Below are 19391 nucleotides of genomic sequence, written 5' to 3'. Positions count from 1 at the left end.
AGACTGCACTCAAGTGTATGCCAGTGACTTCAAAAAGGTACACATCTGTGCAGACAGTGACACAGTCATCTACCTGTGATGTGACTGTGGCACAATGAATACTATCATCTACAATGTTAACAGTTTTTAAATACAAGTATATGCAAGGAGCATAAAAGGAATTCCTCAGACTTCCAAGCCTCAGAGGGCTATGTAACTGTGCCACAAGACTGTACTCTGCTGTTGCTGTCTGGAATAACATACGTAAAGAAGACATGAAGCAAAATCAGGGTCAGCCCATTCACATTCAGGGCTCTTCTCACATGGAAAACCCTGCAGGTTGCAATCCTTATTTAAAGTCCCCGTAATTGTGTAATTGGGCTTACCACACTATTGTTTTGTTCCTATGCCCTTCCAGCTTCTGTTTCCACAGGAGTGTCATGTATGGGTGTGTTTGTGTTTACAACACTTTGAGGGAGTATTCAAGTTATAAGCAATGATGTAAATAAAAATATAAGTACTTTCAGACACAAAGTCTTAGCATACATTAGTCTTTATAAAAGCCTTGTATGAAATCAAGGTGTGTACTTGCATACATCTGCAGTTTAACTACTTCAGTGTGCTCAGCATTTGATTGCTGTAGGGTTAGTGAGAAAACAGTCAGCCCACTGGGAGTCCTTTTGCTGCAGAAGTTCTTGGGTTTAGGGAAATAATTGCTTTGCACTACTTTGGAGTAAAAGGATTTTGTTTTACATAGTCAAGTCATTAAACAAGTGCATTCAAGAGGAAAAGAATATTTGGGGACATCAATCAGATTTTCTTAATTGTTTAAACTGGAAAAATAAGAGAAGAAAATCAGAATCATTAAATGTTAAGTTTTGATATTTTTAAGTGAGATGTTTTGACTTGGCAGTTCAATTCAGCTTAGTTTTTGCAGGCTGTAAAACTTTAAGCATGAAACAAAGCACATTGAAAAGTCACAACTGTGAAAGTTTTTACATTTTCTTTTTGTTTTTATTGTGGCACACTGAATGAAAAATCCATGACCCATTGTCTTCGTCGGCTAGCTCTGGCCACTACTCAAAGATCCAGGATTATTCTCTGCAAGAAGCTGTGTCTTGGTCTCATGCACTGAAGCTAGAGTCATTGTGGTTGAAGCTGTAAGATGGAAGTGGATGGTCCTGTATCATCCACCAGCAATGATGGTTTGTCTGGCGCACTCTTGTGCTTAAACACAGACTTTCCATGAAGACCCACAATTCCAAATACTTAAAAAGCATGTGAAAAGAGCAACCTTTGTAAAATAATCCTTCCCAAGTCTTATAGCTGCCAAGGTAGTACAAACATACAGTATGAATCATGTTATCACTACCAGGAAAAGCCTGCATTTCTTGCAATCTTTCACTCGGTTCCTGCAGTTTAATAGCTTATGCATTATTTATTGTCCCTCTTATACTAATGTGTTATCAACAGATCTGAGAGGGGCTAGGAAAAAAAAAAAAGAACAAAAACCAGAAAGCAATGAAGTGGTGACACTTCTTACAGGCAATCCACATCAAAAGATGTAAGACTAGAAGGTGAAACTGGAGCTTAGAGTGACTTCTGTTTACAAGAATGAAACTATTTGCAGTCTCACTTGCCATGTTTGTAGTCAGAAAAGCTACATGGAACCCATCCTCCTCCACGCCAGTGTATTCACAGCTCATCTGTGTGAAATAAAGATGCCATTTTTGGCTTGCCTAAGGCAACTTTTCAGAGAAATAGAATAAGGTTATTTGAATAGGAAAGCTCTAATTTAAACAAGTAACACTCTGTACAACTCGGAGCTTTTTCAACAAACTGGATTCATGAAGGAACAAAAAGACTAAACAGAGAAGTTTTGTCTACTAATTGAAACCCCCAACCTCTTTTAGGTCTAAATAAAACTTTCAAGGCAGGATTTTAATAGGAAGACATTTTATGAAGCAAGTTCTTGTTTTCTACCAAGTGATACGGCGAGGAGTTTGGTGACCTAGCAGTTATTCTTTGTTGCAGATTGTGTTGTGATCTTTCATAACACATCGGCAGTGTCAATATGTTGTGTGATGGAAATACCGTCTTTAGTATAACTGATAGCACTAATGCTTTTATATATTCACTGATTATTTACAGCATGATTCAGATAGCAAGATGAGCTAGAAAACACAGTGTGGGCCATCAGCTACAACTCACAACCACAAAAATGGAGGCTAAGGTGTCATTCAGCTGAAAAGTCAGTCTCTGGATATATACAATTCGTGTGAGAACCACTGCATACATTTCCAAAACTATCCAGAATATTGTTTGTCATTAAAATACATTATAGGCTGTAAGGCAGAATGTACAAACAAGGTTTTAAAAGACATCTTTGTAAGTTTATTTGCAATGCTGACACAAGTTCACACACATTTCCCTCAGCCCTGAATATACTGTTGGCAAAGATTTGTGTCTGGCAGAAAGCAACATCAGAACATGAAAACATGACAATCCCAGCTCTGACACTGTTTCAAGGAGCAATTTCTGTAACAATGGTAATTTTGCAAAGATTAGAAATCATTTAGTGGTAAAACACATTGTCCAAGCAAAGAGTGAATGCACCTGAAATCAAGGGCAAATTATTCTCTGCCTTGTATTTATTATTTATTTATTTAGGCTGCAGTCAAACGTATCAGTGAAGTACTTGAGAATTCTCGAAAGAATACAGTAGTAATACTTAGAATAAAATACTTAATAGTTGAAGATTTTAAGTTAAGCATATGCTGAAATGATTTGTCAGATCTGTGCTGCGGAGTGAGCTCACAGCTCATAAGCTGTGATTTATAGAGACTTGTGGCAAAAGATGTTGGTACTTTGAGCTCTGGTTTTGCATCTCATTTTCTTCAGTTATTTGAGGTCCTACAAAGTACTATAATAGCTGGGGAAAGCAAAAAAAAAAAAAAAATCAGAAAAAGCTGGAATACAGCAGTATCTGACAACAAATATCTCCTGATATCCTCCAAAGTCTGGGTACTGAAGTTGGAGGTGAGTTGGAGGCAGCATTTTGCTTGGGGAAATCACTGGAGACTAGTTGCATTAACTCCGAACCCCATCATGTCACTGTGACAGTACGGAAGAGCCAGAGCAGAACTAGTCACACAGTAGAAGGTTTTTAAAAGCTCAGTGGGCTTAATGTCATGGGAAGGTCATGAGCAGTGAGCTGCTAAACTGCACTCTGAGACCTTTCTCCTACTGTGAACTAATGGCTATGTAAGGTACAAGGCAGTGGAAAATCAGGCTATAAAGCTATCTTTCATTAAATGCAAAGTGTTTACATTTTAGCCAATTAAAATATCTCAGCGTGTTCAAATAATCTGCAAATCCATGATCTTGAAGCCTGACCAAAACCAATAAATAAAGTGAGTACCTGCAACAATGATGTCACAAGTCAAGGAACATTACACATGCTGCACAGGTCTATATAATGAACACATTTGGGTGGGATTGCTTGTAGGTTCACAGATTTGGCTTGGCTTGAGCAGGCTTAGCTCACTTTATTGGAAACTGCAACCTGTTACATTAATGTTGGATTTTCTTCCTGTGCTTCTCTGGTTTTCTACTAAGCATAATCATCAGCTGTCTTTATACCCAGGTCCAACTCCCTGTATTCTTTTAAATAATTTTCACTAAAGCAAATAACCCTCCCCCATCTGATGTGAGTATAATTATATTGCGTTACTTCACAACTGGGCCACGAAAGAGCCATAAAATGTTACATTTTACACTAGAAGCAGTGGGGAATAATACTTCTCCTTGACAGCGCTGGCATCTATCAGCAGAAAGGGATCATGGTGCTGCATGTGTGCAGATCATCAAATACAGAAGCATGAAAGTTCAGACAACTTGGGAGAGACTGAACAACCATAATGAGAATACTTCTGCAGGGTCACCAAGTTATTTTTTCCCAGTGGAAATAATGCCAAAGGTGAGAAAAAGTATACAGATAAACATCTCACTGATGGGGACAATGGCGGTGTAAATTTGTTCTTCAGACATCCATTGTTGTCATACCTCCTGCTCCTTTGTTACCATTTGAACTTGAGTGAACGTGAGCAGTTGTGAAAGTTGGTGGAAACTTGAAGTTCTATTTTTTTGCTATTGTGTGGCCTTTTTATGCTACAAAAGTGGCACAAAAACCCCCACAAATTGGGGAAGCAGCAGCCTGCTGCTAACAGCCTCTCGGGTGAAGATGTTATAGTTGGAGCCCAGGAGCTGATTCTAGGGCAGATTTCTTTCCAGTCCCACAGAGGCAGATAACCCTCAGGTGACTGTACTGCTACCTTATGAGCCAAGTATGCGAAGTACAAGATGTGGAGAACACTTGTAAAACATTTATGGTGGTTTTTTGGGAAAGTTTAGTACAGAATAGTAACCAAGGAATCCTCTGAAGCTGCTTCCCAATCTATTCCTGGTGCTGGGCAAACATTTTTTAAATTAGTGTTTTCCATTTTGAAAATGCTGATAAATCAGTGGGAATATGTCAAGATTTAGTGCAAGGAAGTTTGGTTAAGGCTCATTGTAAAGTTTTTGGAATAGTATGTTTCTTGGGTTTTACTCCTTTTTCAGAAGAGCTCTTATTCATTAAAAAAAACCCACCAAACAAGCAAAAACCTAAATGGATTATACTTTTTAACAAAGTTACCTATTTCTATTGACATGACTTTTTTTGCAACATTTTTTTTTTACAGGACTTTACAAACATTTAATTTTTTTTATTCTTTTTTTTTTTTAACTCCACCTCCAAATCTGGATATGTTTCAAAATGTCAGAATTTCCTGTGAAGCTGAAGTTCCAGTTTTACCATAGTCCTGCCTGTGGAGCCTTTAGAATGGGGAACGACTGTTAATCTCTGTAATCACCCTAATAAATGCAAACTTACAGAAGAGGGAAAAAAGTAAGGAAAAGAAAAAAAGAGAGAAATAATTCATGCGAATATGTAGTGAACATGTCCTCAATAATTCAAGCATATATGCAACTGCCCTTTTACAGAATTAGTTTTATTTAAATACAGGATTTTTCTAGCAATAAACCTCTGTCTGCCCTCTGACACTGTTGTATGAAGGAGACAACAGTGGTATGTATAAGCCATTTTTCTAGTCACTTTTTCAGCAGACTGGAATCAGAAGAAGGACTTTGTTTAAATCTGTCTCAAAAACAATCACTCATAAAATCATGGAATCTGAATGTAACCATTTGGGGCCTTTTAAAGCTGTCTTGCTTTGCTCAACTGTACTATTTTAACTGCTCATTATTGGCATACTTAAATATTCATCTGAAAACTTGGAAATCCCAGTTCTGTTTCTGAACTGAGTGTCTAATTTATTCATCCAAAGTCTGAGAGTTTTGTTTTTCAAGTACATTTAACAAATGCTTTCTCTCTCTTTCTCTCAAATCCCTTTTCAGAAGATTAAAAGAGGGAATATCTAAAGAGAATATAATGCTGTAAGGCATAAACCTACTTAATAAGATTGATCTTGCCTAAGAATCATAGAATCATAGAATAGTTAGGGTTGGAAAGGACCTTAAGATCATGTAGTTCCAACCCCCCTGCCACGGGCAGGGACACCTCACACCAAATTACGTCACTAAAGGCTCTGTCCAGCCTCGCCTTGAACACCACCAGGGATGGAGCATTCACAGCTTCCCTGGGCAGCGCATTCCAGTGCCTCACCACCCTCACAGTAAAAGAAGGCTAAAACAAGAAGATAATTCAAGCCATCTGACCAAATCACTTTAAATTTCTAAAAATGTGTTGGTCAGGTTGTGTGCAGTGAGATGGACAAAGGAAGAGGGATGTGTAGGCAATAGCAGATACAGCCACGTAACTTCTGGTAGACTAAAGACAGGAGAGAGAACTGCAAAGATTAAGAAGGCTCACTGCTACTGCAGCTTTTTTTTTCTTTTTTCTTTTTTCTTTCTTTTTTAAGTCAAAAAGGAGCCAAAAGAAAGTTCGTTACTGTATTTATTCCAGGGATGTGTAAATCTGGGTGCATAAAGCCATAACATACTCTACATAAAACATTTCCATTTGCTGGCTCCGCCCATCTGGATTTACTGGATTACAGCCAAAGAGTTGTAACTGCCAAATTTTTTTTTAACAGAAAATCCATCTGAGCAGAATTTAGTATTGGCAGAGGATGTTTGGGGACATGTGTGAAAAATTAGGAACCCTTTAAGGGGAGAAATAACCCAATTAAAACGGTGCAGAAAATAATCTATCATACATTCCCATCAAATCTCTTTTGATTTCAAGTATAAAAATAATGACTGGATCAGACCCCAGTTGAGTCTAGAGCTAGCTAAACTGTTTGTTAAGGATTTGCCATTATTCTTGGAGAGAGAAAAGTTCTGAATTGAGCTTTTAAATGTTTTTAATTCTGCTTTTTACATACTTGCTTTATGGAATATATTGCACAAATAATTTTCAGTCCTTCAGCTCTTCAAAACAGCTTCCTTCGAGCATTTCAGAGCATTTATCTGTGTTGTGTGTTTGTACTTTCAAGTATTGTTTTTCCCTGAACGGATGACTCTTAAATTTAAAATAGAATCATGAATCAGGGAATAAAAATACCTAACTGTATCATATTCTGTTTCAAGAGGATAATCATTTGCCTAAAACATATGATATGTGTAACCACAGGCATTAGTAGGAAATGCTAGATTAGGCAGCAGATTAATAACAATGCTTATTAACAAATCACATTCATCACCTTTCAACAGCCACATTTACTACTTTAAAAGGGATTTTTTTGTCTTGCTTTGTAAATAATGACTCAACCCTACCCCAGTGTATGTGGAACTGGACCTGTAGAATGGAAATCAGTGAGGTACGACTTTCCTACTTCGTAGAGAAAACAAAAAAAAATAAAAGCAAAATAATTATTTGTGGGGTTTCCCCCTTCCCCCTTTTCCCCTCCCCGGGAACAGAGTTTTTTAATTTTGTAATTAGTATCAAAACACTTTCTTGTTTATGGAAATAACCACTTTTTTTAAGAAAAAAGGTAAAAATAATTTCTTTACTTCCAAAGTAAGTATTTGATTTTCAACATTCTGAAACAAAAAACTTTCGGTGGCATTAATTTCACCAGATGGAAGTATCACAGTCTTACATACATACCTTTGAGTAAAGTGAATTGACATCCAGACATGTCTGTTTCTCTGGGTTGACTATAACTATGGAGCTAGACAAAATGCTTAACTCAGATTTGGCTACAGACAAGTATTTTCCCCAAAATACCCCACCCCTCTCAAACCTGTCTTTTTTGGAGTTGGTTTGAAATTACTTCATATATTGAGCTCTTAAATTTGTGATTACTTGTCAGTTCAAACTTGAATTATTTCACATATTTGGTCCAACCTTACTTATGAAAGCATGCCCCAGAGAGAGAGAAATGATCATATGGTATTTAATGCTCCACGTCAATAAAGATTTCAGTTCTCTTATTTCATCCCGATTATATCTCTTTTATCATAGCTGCAGGGTGTGTTACAGAGTTACCCTTTACTCTGCTAATCAAGACTAATGTGTCTCTTATTCTCCACATTTCTTTCATGAAAGCAGTCACTGTTTTTGTGTGTATGCAAGCAAAATATTCACTTCACCAGGAGTATCACTAGAAGTCTGAACAGAAACAGCCCAGTGAATTTCCAGGCTTGCAGTTCTGTGATTGATTAAATAGAGATCTGCACATTCCAGAATGAAAGACAATCAAAAACACGTCCTTCAGGAGCATCTTCTGTGACCAGTGTGATACAGAGCTGAGAAATTATTCTGATATTTGGTAAGGAGAATATAGTGAAGATCTTGGCTTCACTGGAAAGCTGCTGGACCTCACAAGCCTCAGGCACAGGCTGTCATAGTACCTCAGACACAAACAGTAGAGATACAACAACTTTAATAAAGTTTGTAGGCTATATTCCTGTACTGTCAGAACTACTTCTTGATGCAATGAAGACTAATTCAGTTTCTTTTTCCTTGCGCAAGTTGTGTTGTACCTGTCACCTTGTATCTGATTTAGTAACTAGTTACAGTATTTTTCATTAAATTAAAGGACAATTCAGGTTAGAAAGAGCTGCTGGAAGTTACCTGATCTAATCCCTTGCTTAACACAGGACTAATTTCAATATTAGATCAGGTTGTTCAGGGTCTTGTCCAGTTGAGTTTTGAGTACCTGTAAGTCTCTGCAAGCTCTTTGGACAACTTGTTCTGGTGTTTGGCTACCCTCCAGAAATGTTTTTTTCTGATCAGAATTTCCTTAGAATCATAGTATCACAGAATGGTTTGGATTGGAAAGGACCTCAAGATCATTCTAGTTCCAACCCCCCCGCCATGGGCAGGGACACCTCACAGTAGACCATGTCATCTAAGGCTCTGTCCAACCTGGCCTTGAACACTGCCAGGAATGAGGCATTTACCACTTCCTGGGGCAACCTGTGCCAGTGCCTCACTGCTCTCACAGTAAGGAACTTCTTCTTTATATCTAACTTGAACTTCCCCTGTTTAAGATTCCCCCTTGTCCTACCACTACAGTCCCTGATGAAGAGTCCCTCTTTGGCATCCTTGTAGGCCCCCTTCAGATACTGGAAGGCTGCTCTGAGGTCTCCACACAGCCTTCTCTTCTCCAGGCTGAACAGCACCGGTTTTCTTAGCCTGTCTTTGTATGGGAGGTGCTTGAGCACCCTTATCGTCCTTGTGGCCTTTCTTGCAGTTTGCCTATGTTGCTTCTTTGGTTGCTGACCTCGAAGAAGACTGTGTCTCCATCTTTGTATTTACCCAATAGTGGTTAAGACAGCAATTAGATCCCCACTTTTGGCCTTCTCTTCTCCAAGCTGAATGAACAAAATTGCCTTAACCTCTCCTTTTAGGTCATGCATTCTAGCCTCTTACCATTGTAGTGGGTATCTACTAATATATGTTACAATTTTCACATTTTCTGCAATTTCTTAGTCTTGCTACCTTAAAAAATTCTAAGCCCTTGAAGTTAAAATACATTTTTATTTGTGTAATTGCCAATGCATTTTCTGTAACTTGATCATCCCGAAAAAGCACTGCTTGAAAAATGCAACCATCTTTTCTAGTCATCTGGTCTGTGGAAGAGTGGCTTACTCCCTCAAGGCAGCCAAATTTAACAAGGAAAAGAACTAGATTTAGCAACCATTTCAAAAGCAGACATCATTTCAAGAGACTCAAGACTCCTATTCCATCCAGATACCAGCCCAGGCAGATAACACAAATTCCTAACTCGCTATTTAAATGTAGATGGAGAATGTATTTCTTATCTAAAACTGCTTATAATCCAAAAATAGTAATGAGTGTGTATATAGGGTTAAAAATTACACATCCAGTTCTGGAGCCATGCCACGGAAAGGCAATGACAGTGTGATCAAACTTAGGGCACTGAACTTCTTCTTGCCCAAAAATGTCAAGAGTTAACATCGCGTATAAACGGCATGACTGGAATTAAAATGGCAATTTGTCTTTGATTTCAGTAGAACGGCACCAAGGAAGACTGGCAGATTTCTCTTCCCAAAGAATCGTTAACTGCACGTTCAACCCAGAGGACACCCTCTGAGCCCAGTCCTACTTCCATGTTCATAGGAAGTATTTAAAGTACCATGCCAGAATCTGTGCCTGTGCTCCTGGCTTTATCCATCACTTGCTTCTGCATGGGGAAGCCCCAGAGTTAGTGTCAATCCAAAATCAAGCAAGTTATGAACCTTAGCGAGGAGTAAGCGCTGTCCTGAGGGCTGACGTGAGAGCCTGCTGCTCCCACCAGCCCTTCTGCAAATAGGTCAGTGGCCAATTTGTGCTCTCCGCCTGGCCGCGAGCGCTGGCTGCCAGCGGGGAGTGAGTCAGCTGGGCTGCAGTAGCCCTGCACAAGCTTGCGGTCAGTGCTGGTTTCCTTCTCTAAATGCTTCCCCCCCACCCTGCAGTGGGGAGAAAGTTAACCATGCTCTCCAGGGAGCCCAGGGGTGGGTGCTTGTTTCTGAGGGACAGCTTGGGACTGGCAGTCTTGGCTGCCTACTGCTCGCTGCTGTGCTTCTGAGAGGGAGGGCTGAACAACTTCCCCGACCCCAAAAGCTTCAGCCATGCTCTGAGGCTGACAGTGCCCATATGCTGGTATATTTTTATCTCATCCTCGTAATCTGTGACACCACCAACTGCAACAGCAGCTGCAGGGGGGCAGGAAACCTCTGCCAGGTATGGGGTTGTTTTTTCATACGTAGCAGGATTTCACTTGTTTACTGAAGGAAGCGGAGTTGATTAATCCTGTCACCGGACTCCTGCCCTAAAGGGACCAGGGGGAAAGTATCCTTTCCCATCCATTCAATTCAGGTGCAACTACTGGGTCAACGGGCACAAACAGGAACAAGCACAACCTCATAGTTGAGCTGGCTTAGTAGTGGCTTAATCTGACTACATTTCTAGGATTTCTGGATTTACGCCCAGAATGCAAACCCAATATATAAGTGATTAAGGTAAGTACTATTATAAAATCATATAGAAATTATAATAATATCAATCATTATTTTTTTAGAACTGAATATGTAGACAAATATATGTAGCTAGTTAGGCTGCTAATGCCCAGAAATTCTTCCTGTGTGCACTGCACGAAGGCAGGACTTTTATCCTGCTCTGGTGAGCAAGCAGCAAGTCTAGTTATAGTTAGCATCTGCCCTACTACGTATGTAGTATGCTATTGAAGTGGATATGTGCAGGAAGTCCATTATGTCCCAAACATTTCAGATTTACATGACCCACACCCAAGACAAAGGCAAAGCAACTGTGGCTCCAGCCATTTAGTTTATTTGGAAAAAGAGCCTCAAGGCTCTTCCTGCATAATTCTGTTAGTTCCTTGCTGTCGGATTCTGTTAGTTCCTTGCTGTCAAGTTGGCAACATTTTTGATCTTTCTTTCTCTCCCATTAGCCTTGCCATTCTGCCTGTTTTGTTTTAAAAAAGAGTTACTGCAGAATTTCCCAAAGGATAATAATATGGGGAAATACTTGTGTTCTTTGGAAGCCAGTCTCATTAAATACCTGTGGATTTACTTCAAAGGAGAGGAAAATTTAAATACAGAAACACTGGCAGATTAGCTCATTTCTATTTTTTTATCTGCTTATTTTAGGTTTGTAGCTACAGACAAACTTTAACATAGGGTAAACTTTGCCTTAAGGAGGCACCACTATTTGCTGTGAGACAAGGGTCAGAAACAAGCTCTGGAAAATATTTGTCAATAAAACCCTGATAAAGCTAGGAAGCTATTCATGTGGTTTGTGGTTTACAAGACACTAAATCTTGTAAAGCAGTATTTATCATGGTGACAGCCACCAAATAAATCTCATAATTATAAAGGGACACTGCTAAACAGTCTGGAAACTGAAATGTTGAGTTGGAGCATCAGACACTCAGATGAGCCATGTTCTGGGAAGACTCTAGAAACATCTCATAGCCACTTAGTGAAGGAAAGCAGATGGTGTCATGTAAAAGACCTTTACTATACAAAAGTGGTGTACTGAGCAAAGTAACAAATGATGCTTGCCACCTGTTCAGCATAAAAGGATACCTTGAAATTAGAGGAGGGTGAGAAAAGGAATCAGATGTAAAGAATACTTTTGCTGAAGATGATTTGCAGTGCATTGTTGTCCCTGGAGAAGGATAGATACTTCTTACCCAGGCAGTGATCCTACACATAAACAACAGTTGCATTATTAGTATCATGTATGCTTTTCCTGGTATGTTTAAAACATTAGGCAGTAGAGCGATGGGAAGAAGAGAGCCAACAGCACTTGTGGCTTTGGGACAGCAGCAGCTCTGAGGCCTGGAAAGCTTACAGCAAGTCTTTGGACAGGTAGTTAATAAACTGGGTAGGTAGAAGACTTTGACCTTCTGGTTCTCTGCTATTTTTCCCTATTGAAAGACTTTTGGCTTTCTCAGGCTAGCTTGACTTTTAGGTTAGAGAAAGGCCTGGCTTCTCTGCCTGAAGGTAATGAGATTACTTGATTTTCTGTACCAAAAGTGTCTATGGCAGCTACTATAGCACATTCAAGGATAGTCTGGTCCAAGGCTCAGCAGGGGCTGCTTGGAGGAAGCAAGCTGCACAGCTCCCTGGCTGGTTCTTTTCCCAGGCCAGAAGAGTGAACACAGATCCCTTGTAGCAGCTGTGCAAAGAAGGAAACTGGAAAGGCTGGTACCCAGCACTGTTTTGAGTAAAGATCTCTCAGAACAAAGAGAAGCCATCAGTTTCCTGCTCTGTTGCTATTGGGTGAGTGAGCTCCACTTTTCCTCTTGCTCTTCTTTTGTTTCTTTGTTTTCCCTCTCCCCACATCCCAGTCAGGGTCCTGAGTGCACTGACAGGCTCAAATTGCCCCCACCTTTTCTCCTGTTCCAATAGCCCCTCTCATCTCCTATTTCAATAATATTTTCCCCATGACATCCCCTGAATCCAGGTTTATGTAATATAAGTAAAGCAAATGAGTCAGAAAGGAATGGAGCTAACAAGCCATGCATCTCTCATCACACCTCCCCCCACCCCCCCAATTTGTCTCTGCTATTATATCCCACAAACTTGACCGTTGTTTGTCCTTTCAACTCGCAACTTATTAAGGCCAGGAACTCTGTGCAAGCACTTGGGCAGCACGCCATTCTGTGGGGACTCAATTTCTGCTTGGGGCATTGCTATAATATTAATTACAGTAATTGAGAATCTCAGGTGTGCTTTGGCTGGAGTTGAACCATAACAAAAAGCAAGCCTGTAGACTGTAAGAAAGGAGAAGGAGAAGCTTACTCAGCCCTGACAATCAAGTTCCTCACTTTTGCCAAAGATGGAATAACGGTTTATATTTTTCTTTCCTGAAACAGTACAGGAAATTCCCTGTAAGAAAGCCCAGGAGTTCTAGCCCAAGCTTTTCCTTAGTGAGCTGGGCACAGAGCTGAGAAATGCCCTATGAACAAATTCATACATCCCTCCTGGCATACCAGGGTGAAAACCATTTGCCGAGAACTCTCTAACCCAATGCCCTGCTTGGCCCACCTGCAGCCAGAGGTTTTGTCAGTCCCAGACCTCACTCTCCAGGCAGAGTACCTCAGTAAGCCCACGTTATACCCACCCAGCTTCTTCAGAGAGCTTTTAACCCCAAATGGGGGTCCTGTAATTCCTTTGTATTTTGACTACACATCCAGGTGCAACTGGAATTTCTGCTGCTTTTAAGAGCCTTGCCTCCAAGGCACTTTTACACTGACTGGAATCAGTGTTTAAGCAAATAAATTATTTTGTCCGTATACTTGTGTAACTTTTGTCAGGAGTGATGCATCTATTGCTCTGCTAGGCAGCTATCTGAAGCCTGCACCTTGCAGTATAAGATGTATTAGGTGACATCTACCTTTGTACACTGGCACTGGTCATTTGTATCCATGTATATGGCAGAACTGCTTGAGCAGTGAGTGGCAGCTTCTTTTCTCTGTAATGATAGGGAAGCATTTTAAGACGTGTTTAATGCTCACAGTCACTGGCTTCACTCCATTTCCAGCTTCAAGGCTGGGGCTGTCAAGCTGTCAAGCCATTTTAACAAGGCAAAAAGTATCAAGACAGAGAGCTAAGATGATGGGAATGCAGAAACAGCTAGCAGGTTCATTAGCTTGCACACACTTTCTTAGAGTACGGCTGTGGACTAACCTTGAATTCTCAAGACCTGGCTTATTCTTATCTCCCTGCCACTGCCGCAGTACATGAGCTTGGGCAGGAGATTTCACTTCCCTGTTTTACCTCCTGCCCATGTTTGTTCTGTAAATAACCAGCCCTTTTTGCTCAATCCCCGTAGAATTCCATTAGGTTAACTTATTTTTCAAATATAAAATCCATTCACAGGGAGGGTGAAGACTGGTCTGAAAAGTTTTTATGGAAATGCCATTCCCACACTCTTACCTGCCTAACTCAGATGAGATCTTTCTCTGAGTGATTTCACAAGGCGATGTGGCAAATCAAGTCAGAGAATAGAAAGCTGGTGATTTTCATTTCTAGACGTGTTCTCAGAAGACTGTATCCTTTACCTAAATCTGCTGTCATAGGTAGAATCGGCCTGAGGGAAATGTTAGATTGAGAACCAGAGAGAGAAGGAAAAAGGATCTTGCTGTCACAAGGGGCAGGGTCAGCATTCAGCCAGGCAAGACACTCCAAAAGAGTGTCTCTCTTTTGGAAAAGACAATTGAGTAAAGGGAAGGACCCTAATCACATGGCATTTTCCACATTTGATACATGATTCATCGTACTTAGTTTCTTCTTTGACAGTGGTTAATACCAGGTGTTTCAGAAAAATATGCAAGTAACTTTGTAAGTAGGTAGTCTAGTGTTATCCTGCCCAAGGTAAGTTTCTTCCTAAAGCCAGGTAGCTGGCTGACGGCCTGGCCCATGCAGCTTTGTTTCCTCACAGTCATGGTTCAAATAAAGATGCAAAGATACACTGATTCTGTAGATTACCTAATCACCGCACTGAATTATTTGTTATTCCAAAGTACAAGTTATTAGAAACAGAACAGGAAGGAATGTTTTGAACCATCTTGGTTTATACCCTACCCAGATGAACCAAAGCACTGGAGAATTATTTTAAGTGTTCTTCAAAGGGTATTGTAAAAGAGTGAGGTTTGAAAGTAGTGTCTGTAGTGTCATTTTAGGGGCCAGGCCTCTATGCTCTGCATGCTCCCCCATCAAAAGAAAGCAAATAATCAGAAGAAGGTTTGGGTAATCTTCATAGTTTTCAGAGTCTGCGTTCAGTCAGTTTATTTGGCATTTACATATACCCCGTATTTCAACAGATAAGGAACCAGTAAAAAAACCCTGAACATTCTCTCACACAAAAACATCCAGCTCTCTGACTTCTGGCAGTGGCCAAATCCCCTGAAAAATCATCTTTTCTTGTGATATTTCAGCCTTCTTGGTCCTGGTCCCAGAGGAAATGGGAAGTGTAAAAAACATATAAAAACTGATTCATGAAAGCATCTCAGGTAGATACAGTCAACCTCCAAAACATGGTCCTTCTCTAGAAACATCCTTAGCTGATGGCACTTGCAGATCCTGGGGTGTATCTTCTGGACAGTGTAGCTCTCTTCAGCTGGTTGCTACTGCCTGCGGCTGACTGAAGTCTCTCCATGCATTTGATAAAAGAGGATAAAATCCAGGTTAAATTTTGTTTAAAACGTTTTCATTCTAACCATTAGGGTTTGTTTGCTCCTTCATAGTTTGCATCTGTCTTAAAACAGACATCAGCCACACTTATATGTTCTTGGTCAATATATTCCTGAAGACAGAATTAAAAAAGAAATGCCCTTTCTCATGTTTTCAGTCATTTTCACATATTTTACGACAATGATTTCCAGTCTTACAATGCTAAAATAGCCTTTAGAGGATCACGTCTGAGGACACCATGAAGACAGAAATAACTACTGGTCAGTACCAACAGAGTAACTGGTATGCCCTTGCCTACGTACATACTCTGGGGAGCGTGGCTTGTCTTCAGTAAAGCCATATTACTTCTCAGCTTTTCAGGGCATTTTCTATGCCTTGCCACTGTAGCAAGGCCCCATTTGTCTTGTATGAGTTCACTGAAACTTCACTGTAAGTGAAGTGTATGTAAGTTATTTCATGGAGTCTCAGTTAGCAAACTATTTTACTCTCCCAAGCTAGTGAAGAGTCAAACATAGCCAAACTAGGCTGAGAAATAAGCTAAAGCATTAGCAAAGATGGCAAAGATGGTTTGTAGCCACCTTTCTGCCCTTGCCCATTGCTCTGTGCAGAAGCTGCTGTTACCCCACAGGCTCAATATCATGGGCATTTAATGTTCAGTGCCTTTGTAAAAAATTGAGAAATTTGGGATGTTTAGGACAATCAGATCAAGAACTGGTTCTAAAAGCGAATTTAAATTCATTTGGTGTGGAAATGCACATCTTGAAAAGCAGCTTCTGGTCTACTGGTGGCAGATCTTCCACTGCTAGATCATTTCTTTGTGAGGAGGAGAATTTTCAACACCTACTAATTTACCAGCCAGACTGGGAGTGGAAAGGACGGGCAAATTACAAGCAGGGTGACAGGAATTTTGTTCTACTCCAGATTCTGATCAACTGCCTTGAATTTCTCCTGCATTAAATGTTTTGAGGCCTCAGCCACCAGCTGGGAGTTGGGCAAAGACGGAAAGACAGCCGCTCAAAAATTAATGAGATGCTGAGCTAGGAGCCTGGTGTCCCCTGCCTAGATATGGGAAAGGCACCAACGTTTGCCAGCACCCAGGGATTTTTCAGTGTAATACAGCCTTTGGGATTTATAATTCAGGCTGCTTGGGATAATGTTGTTCTGTCTTATGCTGTAACGATCCCCCAGTGAGATAAAGTTACAAAGAGGGCAGTACATAACGTCGCGCACATTCATGTTTTCCGGGCCAGTTAAACAAGCTTTCATTTGTCATAGAAGGAATCTGTTCAAACTTTAGCAGAGCAGATCAATAATTGTGTGTTTCTTTTCTTCCTCCCACTTGGAATCCAGTCTGGATCATGCCCAGAGATGGTGCAGGGGGAGGAGAGAAAGGGAGCTCCAAGAAGTGAAATGCCTCCTGCCATTAACTGAAGCAGAATGATCCCATTTAATGCACTGCTCCCCACAGCAACTATATTAATGTGCACTTCACCCTGTAACAGCAAAACAGAAAGGCCATTGCTCACCCCACTGCAGTCCCACTTCTGGCTCTTCTCTGAGTTCTTTTCTTTTATCAATCCTACTCAGACAGACCCTGGGGCTGTGGCCCTTGGATCCATCATCCAGATTTCTGGCCTTACTGCTCCTCCTGCCACTGACATCTGCTCTATCTCCAGCACGTTTTGGGTGTCACTGGCATCCAGCTGTGCGTTTCACAGGAGGCTGGTTTGTTCTGCACTTGCACCAGCAGCCAATTGGAGCTCTGCCCCATTAGCAGCACACTAAGCCACCAGTTTCTAGCACTGTTTAACTGCAATGAGCTGAATCCTGAAGAAATTAAGCAGGCTGTATGTGAGATGTATATAAACTTGCCAGTGGCTCCAGTTGGTAGGAGGTGAATGCAAATGGAAGATACACTTGGGAATGCAGGCTCAAGGAAATGTGGGAAGTTATTGTAGGACTCTCAAAAGGCAGCATCTGCTCCCCAGACTTTAAATTAACCCCAACAATAAAATAAGTGGACCAGAAGCTTTCTTACATGAAAACCTGGAGTATAATCAATTGGCCCAATAAGGCAATCAGTCCCATGTGTAGAATTCGTATGAGCCTGATCTCTAGGGGATTTTGTGAATATGGTGGTGAGCTCTGACTAAACCCTTGATAAAATCCTCTAGGAGAAACCGTAATTCATGGCCTGATCCTTTGCCTGGTTTAGTCACTGAATATTCACATTTTGACTTAGTGGCGAGTTAAAAGAAGAACTGCATTCACCTGGTGTGTACAAAGGCTTGGTAAACTGCTATTACCCATTCAACTCAACAATTAACTCTTAAGGGTTAGCAAAAAGAAAAGAAAAAGCCCAGTAACTAGCAAAGTAAGAAAGTTGTACTGCACCAATCCCCTCCTACGTTTGATCTCTTGCAGGTTGGATCCTCAATCTATCTCTTTTGTCTGTTTATCCCTTGAGTGTAAACCTCTTCAGCTCACATTGTTCTGCTTCCAGAGATAATTCCATGTGAGTCATGGTGCTGGAATGCCAATAAATATGGCTGTAACCATGCCCCACTTCGTTGCTGCAGATCTTTTAGAAACAAAATGAGGCCCCCTCTCACCTACGTTTGTGAAGCTTTTCTCAAAAAAGGAGCTTCAGGCCTTGCTATGGCCTTTAGGTGCAAAAACAGGAGAAAGATTTTAAAACAACGGAAATAGTTTGCACTTTGTTGAACCAATCCACAGAGAGAGATGAACTTCCTAGCTTCTGAAACCCTCCAAAGGAGGGAAGTCCATGCTTCCCTCTGTGAGGGCTACTTTCCATTTCTGCTGGGTCAGGCAAAGTGTTGCTACTTCCTGATTGTGATAGGATCAGAAGAGGCCCCACCCAATGTGGCTGATATTAGATAGGGCTCTATCTCCCAAAATCTGTCCCAATGATATTTGTCTGGTTAAACTTTTTGCTCACGAATTACTTACGTAAATAAAGGGAGAATACTCAACGATCCCCTTCCCTCCCCTCCCCTCCCTTTCCCTTTGCTCTTTTATTTCAAGTACATCTTAAATAATTTGTTGGCAACTCTTCCTCAAGAATAAGTTGTCAAAAATTCCTTCAACTAAGTGAAATCACAAGCAGGACCATGGCAATCCTCTTTCCTAATAAGGTTGTCCACATTGGCTGGTAAGGCTGTCTAATGAGATCTATCTATGTCCCTGGGGCCTGGAATGCAGTGCAGTAACTGAGTCATCTATTTATAAGCTGATAGAGAGATAATTGTGTTTGTCTAATACATAATCATTTGTACAAAGTTTTACAACTAAATCAGTCTCTTGCATATTGTCCTGGTATGAAGAATTTCTGTTCAAAAATACAAAGCAGGAAATCAGAGGCAGTGCAACATGCAGTCAAAGTGAGTTCTGTGCGGATCCCTCTGAAAAGCACTTTGGTTTATATTACACTAAAATGTAGGGTTGTTCAGGCTGCAGATTTTAGGCCTGACTTAGTAGCGGCATTGCATCCCAAAATACTGTGAGGTTGTACTGTACCCCATGCTCTGCCTTGATCAATGGGAAGGCAGCCGGTAGCACTCTGCAAAGGGGTGGCATGTTCCCAGCCCCAGCCCAAAGCACGTTCTGACTTCTGCAATCACCCTTGCTGCTTTGCTGCTGAGCAGTACTTGTTAATGAATGAGCCATTATCCTGAAATTGCTGCAGAGTGAGTGCTGCTGGCTGGGAGCCAGCACACTTTCCTCATTTATTGAAGGGCGTTATTTAATTCGTGAGCATTCTTCCTTTTCATCTCTTTTTAATGACACCAACTTCTTGTTTCTAACTGAAGTAACATGCAGTCCCAAGGCCAGTTTTAAGCCTGGGTCCCTAAACCTGCATTTAGTCACCTAGTAATGGTTATGTCCAGCGCATAGCATTCAGTAATGCTTCCCAAGGTCCAGGTACACATCAGCATGAATTCCCAGCTGTGTTTTCCATTGACAGCTGAGTGTGGGAGGTCAGCTGTGAGGCAGGGCCATCCCATCAAAATAAAGGAGGACACACACTTTTGTTTGTTTCCTGGGACAAGATAAATTCTTCATCCAAGATTTCTACACACAGTGGTCACAGTTTCACTGCAATCTCCAAACTCCTTGATAAGAGTTAGGAAAACTAAATAGGTAGCATTGTATTTACA

At 40.8% G+C, this 19391-nt stretch overlaps 1 long non-coding RNA gene across 1 annotated transcript in view; it reads left to right on the top strand.

Moving 5' to 3' along the window:
- The first annotated feature begins 10399 nt into the window (after nucleotides 1-10399).
- The window catches only part of LOC136009188 (uncharacterized), a 30398-nt gene continuing 21406 nt past the window's right edge, over nucleotides 10400-19391 (top strand). The window contains exons 1-2 of the long non-coding RNA XR_010610380.1: nucleotides 10400-10512; nucleotides 12161-12297. This is a non-coding gene — a long non-coding RNA (uncharacterized LOC136009188). The remainder of the gene's footprint in view (nucleotides 10513-12160; nucleotides 12298-19391) is intronic.

This window comes from Lathamus discolor, chromosome 2, assembly GCF_037157495.1.
Source record: "Lathamus discolor isolate bLatDis1 chromosome 2, bLatDis1.hap1, whole genome shotgun sequence".
Classification (NCBI taxonomy): domain Eukaryota; kingdom Metazoa; phylum Chordata; class Aves; order Psittaciformes; family Psittacidae; genus Lathamus; species Lathamus discolor.
The sequence above is the reverse complement of the archived record's forward strand: the minus strand, read 5'-3'. Positions and strand labels throughout refer to the sequence as shown.